The sequence below is a fragment of the Echinops telfairi genome, unplaced genomic scaffold, assembly GCF_000313985.2.
Source record: "Echinops telfairi isolate 266 unplaced genomic scaffold, ASM31398v2 ScPeMD7_655;HRSCAF=1070, whole genome shotgun sequence".
Classification (NCBI taxonomy): Eukaryota; Metazoa; Chordata; class Mammalia; order Afrosoricida; family Tenrecidae; genus Echinops; species Echinops telfairi.
In genome coordinates, this window is record NW_022104553.1 from 35,263,129 (window position 1) to 35,270,923 (window position 7,795).

Sequence of the window (7,795 nt, forward strand, 5' to 3'; positions counted from 1 at the left end):
AGGCTCTGAGTGATAGTATGTTTGATATTTTCCAGGAGTTTTGTAAGGATGACAAGTATAGGAAAGCTGGTTGGCTGGTCCTTCTTACAATGGAAAGTGTGATTAAGGAGAGGGATGATCTCAGAGCCTCAAAAGCACGCCTCAGGTGCAGACTAACAGATTTGAAAACTTCCATCTGTGCTACAAAGGAGAGCCTTCTCTCCCCTAGTAAAAGAGCTGACATTACTGAGAACCAGATCCAGAGTCTCATTATATGAGTGGCTGAATTACAACGGCAGCTGAATTACAGATCTAGAGTAGTGTTTGAAACCAAAGTGGGAGCACTGATTGGGAAAAGTTGGGACCCTGAAACAGGATGGGAACATATGGGCTGATGATCCAGAAGAGGAGGATATTGAGCCCTTACAAACAATTGACCCACCCCAGTCAATAGATCCACCCCTCCCAACTGAAAGTATTAATTCACAATCCACACCTGAGCAGATTAGCCAAACTATTCAAGTTGATATGCCAGGTGGGGCTACATCAGTAGCATTGCCTGAGGGAGATGCCTTACAAGATATTGCTGAGAGGACCCAGGAAACACCCTCACCACTCATTATTTCCGCTAGACCTATCACTAAAATTAAGTCTCAGAAAGCTCCTAAAAGTGAGGTTGAGATGATTACCCAAGAAGAAGCACGCTATACTCATAAAGATCTACTCAAGTTTTCAAATACGTACAAGCAGAAGCCTGGGGAATATCCCTGGGAATGGTTACTAAGGGTGTGGGATACTGGTGCATGAAATGTAATATTAGACCAGTCTGAGTTTCTGGATATGGGACCCCTAAGCAGAGACTCTTCTTTCAATGTCTCTGTGAGAGAGGCCAAGAGAGAATCTAATTCTTTATTAGGTTGGTTCAATGAAGCATGGACTGCCAGATGGCCTAGATTGGACCAACTTGAAGTACCTGATCTACCTTGGTACACTGTAGAGGAAGGCATCAAAAAGCTTAGAGAAATTGGTATGTTGGAATGGATCTATCACCTTTCTTGTCTCTAGCTCTTTGACCATCGGACCAGTGTGCAGCTACCTTGCTTGTTCTTTGCTTCAATTTGCAAGCTACACTACCTGTGGGACACCAACCCGTGGACTGTGTCACTGTAATTTGAGGTTCCTTCAAGACCTGCTTTGCCACACCATTGGAATTTACATTTCTTGAGCTGGGGACTGTCGGACCCTGTCACCTGGCTGACTGTTGGTAACCTGCCTTGCTGTTTGCTGCCTGTGCCCAGATAGCCTGAATTGCTCTACAGAGGACTACCTGGCAGCCCTCAAGACTTGAAGGACTGCCAGTGTCTCACAACTATCTCACGGGAGTGAGTTGCACTGAGCCATTTGTACTGCTTTATAATTTAACTGTTTTATTTCTTATGTTATATATCTATCTGTATATACAGATATATATATTTCAAGCCTATATATATATTAGCAATCAGATTTTGTTTCTCTAAAGAACCCTATCTAACACAGTTAATTTTTGTTGTTGCTTTTAAATGTTGTTTGTGCCTTTCATGTCATATCTAAAACTCTATTACATAATGGAAAGTCTTGCAGGTTTGCTCCTATGTTTTCTTCAAAAACGACCAAGGCTTTTTTGGTTTTTAATCATTTTAGACTTAAAAGGGTTTTAGTTCTTATATTTAGGTCAAGGAACCCTGGTGGTATAGTGGTTACATGTTGGGCTGCTAACCACAAGGTCAGCAGTTCGAAACCACCAGCAGCTCCTCGAGAGAAAGACTATTCCCATAAAGAGTTAAAGTCTCAGAAACTCACAAGGGCAGTTCTACTCTGTCCTATAGGGTCACTATGAGTCAACATAAACTTAACAGCTGTGAATCTGGGTTATATTTTAGGTCACAGGTCAAATTAAAATTTTATATAATGTAAGTTATGGGTCCAATCTCATTCTTGTACAAATGGTGATCCACTTGTCCAGTAATATTTATTAAAGAGACTTTTGTCCCCCAATTAATGGATTTGTCAAACTTATTAACAATCAATTGGCCATAGATGTATAGATTAATGTTGGTTCACAAGCCTATTATGTTCATCTATAGCTACCTTTATACCAGTACTACACTGTTTTGACTATTATAGCTTTGAAATCAAGAAGTGTGTGCCTCTTTCTTCCCACTTCCAAAATGGTTTTAGCTATTCTGAACCTCTTGCAATTTAATTTAATTTGAGTATTCCACGTCTCAAAAAAAAAGAGAGAGAATTGTTGAAATTTTAGTAGCAATTTTGCTGTATCTGTGGAAGTTAACTCTGATAATGTGAATGAGTCATCATCAAGTTGGCTTCTATGAGTCAGAGAGCAAATATAGCCACTTTCTAATTCCTCTATTATTTTGGACACCAGATATTTCCCACACAACACTCTCTCTTGGCTGGGTTCAATAGTTTACTGTAATGTTTTAAAGAGCTCGTGTCTTATACTTAGTGTTAAATGATTTATAAGGATTGTTATTGTAATTGAGTCTATTTCCATTTATAGCAACCACATGTGTACAATGTACTGCTACTTCATACAATTTTCAAGCCGTCTTTTAAAGGGAAATGGATATAACCAGAAGAAGATACAACTAGAAGTGGCAGACTGCATCAGGAAGAGGTATACAAAGGGTGATTCCTTTTGGCAATCAAGATTGCTCTTGCACAGGCCAGCCTTCAAAGCAGAAATGTTGATTAATGTTTTGTTTCTTTTCTGATGTAGATGTGAGTTACAGCCAATTAATATGGCCTTTCCAACCCTAATGCCTTATGGGATATCTTATAATTCTGGACTTTATACACCTGTCAATATAGTCTCATATAGGGTAGGATTAAGACCTGAGCTTGGTAGAGGGTGTGAATAAAGTCACAATGTTTGTTTCCCTGATGATGTTCTTAAAGATCCACCTTAGCTCCAGATGTGGACCAAATCACCCTTTGTTTCCTTGGATATATATAATGGTGCTACCACACAGTTCTGCACACATTGATTCATGTGGAAAGCCATACCTCCACTTCCTAACTGAGCCTTGCTAAAAGGAAAGAGACCTGTTGTAACTTTTGGACATTTTTTGGCTTTTAGTTCTGGACACTGCATTTAGTTCACCTCTACCTGACCACTGGATTCTGGACTGAGAATCCACGACTAAGTAAGACATTTCCTGAAAGTTTTGTGAGTGTCTGTGGGACATTGCACCAATTCGAAGAACCAAGGGACACGAGGGAATAAACTCAAGGAAGGAATGGGGGTGGAGGATGAAGATGAATAGTATTGTGAAAGAGTTGGGACATTTGGGACATCATTAATCTCTAACGCCTTGAAACTATGGCTGCTAGGTTCCATCAAAGCAGTTCTAATAGTGACCCTATGTACAACAGAACAAAACACCATCCGGTCCTGCACAATTGTTCCTTTGTTTGAGCCCATCTTGTTGAGGGTTTTCCTCTTTTTTTGCCACCCCTCTACGTTACTAAACATGATGTCTTTCTTCAGGGACTGGTCTCTCTGGAATGCTACACGTCTTCCAAGACAGATCTGTTTGTTCTTTTGGCAATCCATGGTACTTTCAATGATATAAACCCACAAAAAATTAAAAAATATTTATGGACACAAAAACGTGTTGTTGAGAATGAGGGGTGTGGTGGTTATATAATCATTTGTCAATTTGAGGATTAAGAATGTAGGGGTGGAGTCTAGCCTGTCAATCAGATCATAGGTAATGAGGCCTCTGTGTGCGGGATGGCCTTCTCCTGAGAATTCTGGGAAATCCAGGATTTTCCTCCTTGGAGGTGGGAGACTCTCTGCCACACCCTGGGAGTCATAGCAGCTGATAAGACAATGGGCCCACCCTTTTGCAACCAGTCCTCTGTAGCCGGAGAAACTACATAGAGACCCCTGCCAGCGCTGAGATGTTTCCGATGCCACTGGATCCAAAGACTTCCTACCCACTGGCCTGTGATCTTCTACATTCAGCATCATTGCATGTGTTTCACGAGTCTGAAGAGGACTTTATAGACTGGTATCGGACATATGGGCTAATATCGGACTTATGAACTTGCTCTGGACTGGGCTGGGATGTTTTCTCAATATTCAATTGCTCTTGTATATAAATCTCTTTCTTATACACATATATGTGTCCACGGGTTTGTTTCTCTAGTCTACCCAGACAAACGCAAGGGGGTTCAGAGCAGAGACCCAAAGCCCATTGGTAGACAATGGACCATTCCCACGCCCACGCCCAAGGAGTAGCAGGGAATGGATGAGTCGATCAGGGTGCAGTAGAGCACCAATGGACCACACAATATACCTCTGGTTCCTTCCACATACCCCAATATCATGACCCCAGTGCCGCTTCCCACTCTGGACTGGACCAGAACATGTACATAGGTATAGACAAGAGATAAACATCATGACTCATAGAATCCAGGAACAGGAATGGGAATAGCGGTAACAGAAGGACAGGGGGAAGGTGGAGAGGAAGGGGGAAACCGATTGTAATGAATGGCACATAACCACACACACCCCTCCAGGGGAAAGAACAACAGAAACCAGAGGGGAAAGGAGACAACAGTCAGTGTGAGATATAAGAATAATAACAATTTATAATCTATCAAGGGGCCATGAGGATGGGGTAAGGAGGAAAGGAAGAAAAGAGGAGCTGATCCCGAGGGCACAATAGAAAGTAAATGTCTAGAGAAGAAGGATGGCAATATATGTACAAATATGTCTGATACAATTGATGTATGTATTGTAACAAGAGTTGTAAGAGCCCCCCATAAAATGATCTTTAAATATATATGTTATGGAATAAAGGCATCTTGTGGTAATAATTTCTTTCAGAAGAATTAATACCAGATTAGTCTCAAGGATTAAGGGCAAGTTTCAGAGTCTCTTCTGACATTCACTTTGATATTTCCTTTCTTGCCTTTTTAATGACCTTTCGCTTTCTTCATGAATGATGCTCCTGATGTCCTCACACAGCTCATCAGGTCTTCCGTCATTAATGTTCACTTCATCACATCTGTTCTTGAGATTTCTCAAAATTCAGGTGGGATATACTCAAGGTCATATTTTGGCTTTCATGTGCTTGTTTTAATTTTCTTCAGCTTCAACCTGAACTTACATATGAGCAATTGGTGATTGGTTCTGCAGTTAGCCCCTGGTCTTAATTTATCTTAAACTGTAAGAACAAACAAAAAGTCAAGCCTCAAGTTGCAATATTGAAGGATTCTATGGGTAAAGTATTGAATGATACAGAAAACATGAAAAGAAGATAGAAAAAATACACAATCACTCTACCAAAAAGAACTAGTTGACATTCTACCATTTCAGGAGGTAACAAATGGTACTGACGGAAGAAGTTCAAGGTGCACTGAAAGCATTAGTCAAAAATAAGGCTCAAGGAATTGATGGAATACTAATTAAAATGTTTCAATAAGCTGATGAAAACTGGAAGCACTCATCTATACCAGGAAATTTATTTATTTATTTATTTATTTATTTATTAGATCATTTTACAGCTCTTATCACAATCCATACATCCATCCATTGTGTCAGGCACATTTGTACATGTTGCCATCATCATTTTCAAAGCATTTTCTTTCTACCTGAGTCCTTATATCAACTCATTTTTCCCTCCTTCATGAACCCTTGATAAGTTATAAATTATTTTCATATTTTGCATCATCTGCTGTCTCCCTTCACCCACTTTTCTGTTGTTTGTCCTCCTAAGGGAGGTTATATGTCAATCATTGTAATTGATTCCCCCTTTCTCCAGCTCCATCTTCCCCTTACCCTCTTGGTATCTCTATTCTCATTATTGGTCCTGAGGAGTTTATCTGTCCTAGGTTCCCTGTGTACATGTTCTGGTCTAGTCAGATTTGTAAGGTAGACTTGAGGTAATGATAGTAGGGGCTAGGAAGCATTAAAGAACTAGAGGAAAGTTTAAATTCCCACACTGTATGTGTCATTGGTGCCATACTATGCCTTGACTGGCTCATCTCTTCTTCCTTGTGACCCTTATGTAAGGGGATGTCCAATTGTCTACAGATGGGCTTTGGGTCTCCACTTTGCACTCATATCATTCACATTGATATGATTTTTTTGTTCAGGGTATATATTTACTTTTAATTTAAACATCATCTTTTATTTTATAAGAGGGATGTTCAGTAAGATCATGGAAAAAGAGAGTTAAAAGATTAAGCAACTAAAGGAATTTCATCTTTTTATCTTTTAAGTGATGACCTGCAGTGTAAGAATCATTTAAATTTTTATGTCTTTTAAGTATTCAACTCACCAGACCAAAAAATGAAGGAATAAAAAACAAAGGCCAAACTGGAGAGGCCCTTTCTTTTCCTCCTTGTGAGTGTAGATGTAGATTTGAGATCGCTCTTAAAAGCATTTGAAATGCTAAGCATTCGGCAAAAAAAGTAGAAAACAAGTCTAACTCATCAATAGAAAAGAACCTAGATTCAGGAGGGATGTATACGAGGGCTGTTTCCTGAACAGTTTGCCTCCTCAGTCATTGCCCACAGGACTCTGAAAAGCTATAGGAATGTGCAGGCACAGACTCAAGGCCCAGCTTGATCTCCGACCTTGTGGAAAAGGACTGTACATCATGGGTCAGGGCCCTGTGCTCCCCTATGTCACCTGGACAGAACCTGGGGGAGAGTGACCTCCAGGGAGTATCCGCATCAGGGATGCCAGGAAATTTAGAAGACAGCTACTCAACCAACTGACTGAAAGAGATCCATATTTGTACTCATTACAAAGAAAAGCAACCCAACAGAATGCTCAAACTGTAAAACAATATTAAAGTTACACACAAATAAAATTTTGCTGAAGATCATCGGGCAGGTTTATATTACGTAACTGGGAAATAGTTTGATCTTTCAGGGACTTTCATTTAAGCATTGCTAGGGAAGACCAAGGAAGTGTTTAGGCTAGGATTAATTTCTCCTATTGCTAAGGAAAAGCCTTTTTGAGGACTTGATAGATTATGTAGTTTCCCCATTCTATCTAGTAGGAATAGACACTATTTGGGGGCATTTATGATCTTTGGGAATCTTTCTAATCTTTATTCCTTTTTCAAACTATGGTAGTTTTTTCACATACATATACTAATCGGTACTCGGATTATTATTTGCAGTTCTGAAGTCCTTGCTGTATGCCCCTCTCCGCTGTAGGATTTTGTCCTGCTAACTTCATAGGTACCGAGTCCTCTCCAGCCTCCTAACTAGGAAGATGACTACCTACCTCTATTTGGGTTCTCCGTCCATGTTTTGAAACTTTTTCCAGCAGAACCAAACCAAACCAAACTCCAATGTAGTGACCCTATAGGACAGAGTCGAACTGCCCCTGTGGGTTTCTGAGACTGTGAATCTTTTTTTTTTTTAAATCATTTTATTAAGGCTCATACAACTCTTATCACAATCCATACATACATCAATCGTGTAAAGCACATTTGTACATTCATTGCCCTCATCATTCTCAAAACATTTGCTCTCCACTTAAGCTCCCGACATCAGGTCCTCATTTTTCCCCTCCCTCCATGCTCCCCCCTCCCTCATGAGCCCTTGATAATTTATAAATTATTATTTTGTCATATCTTGTCCTATCCAACGTCTCCCTTCACCCACTTCTCTGCTGTCCATCCCCCAGGGAGGTCACATGCAGTTCCTTGTAATCCGTTCCCTCTTTCCAACCCACTCTCCCTCCACCCTCCCAGTATCGCCACTCACACCACTGGTCCTAAGGGAT

General features: G+C 40.3%; 1 non-coding gene across 1 annotated transcript; it reads right to left on the minus strand.

Moving 5' to 3' along the window:
• Positions 1 to 6,527: 6,527 nt before the first annotated feature.
• On the minus strand, positions 6,528 to 6,733 carry LOC115870383. The gene has a single exon (XR_004046664.1). It is a non-coding gene; the product is annotated as a small nucleolar RNA SNORA73 family (small nucleolar RNA).
• Positions 6,734 to 7,795: the final 1,062 nt, after the last annotated feature.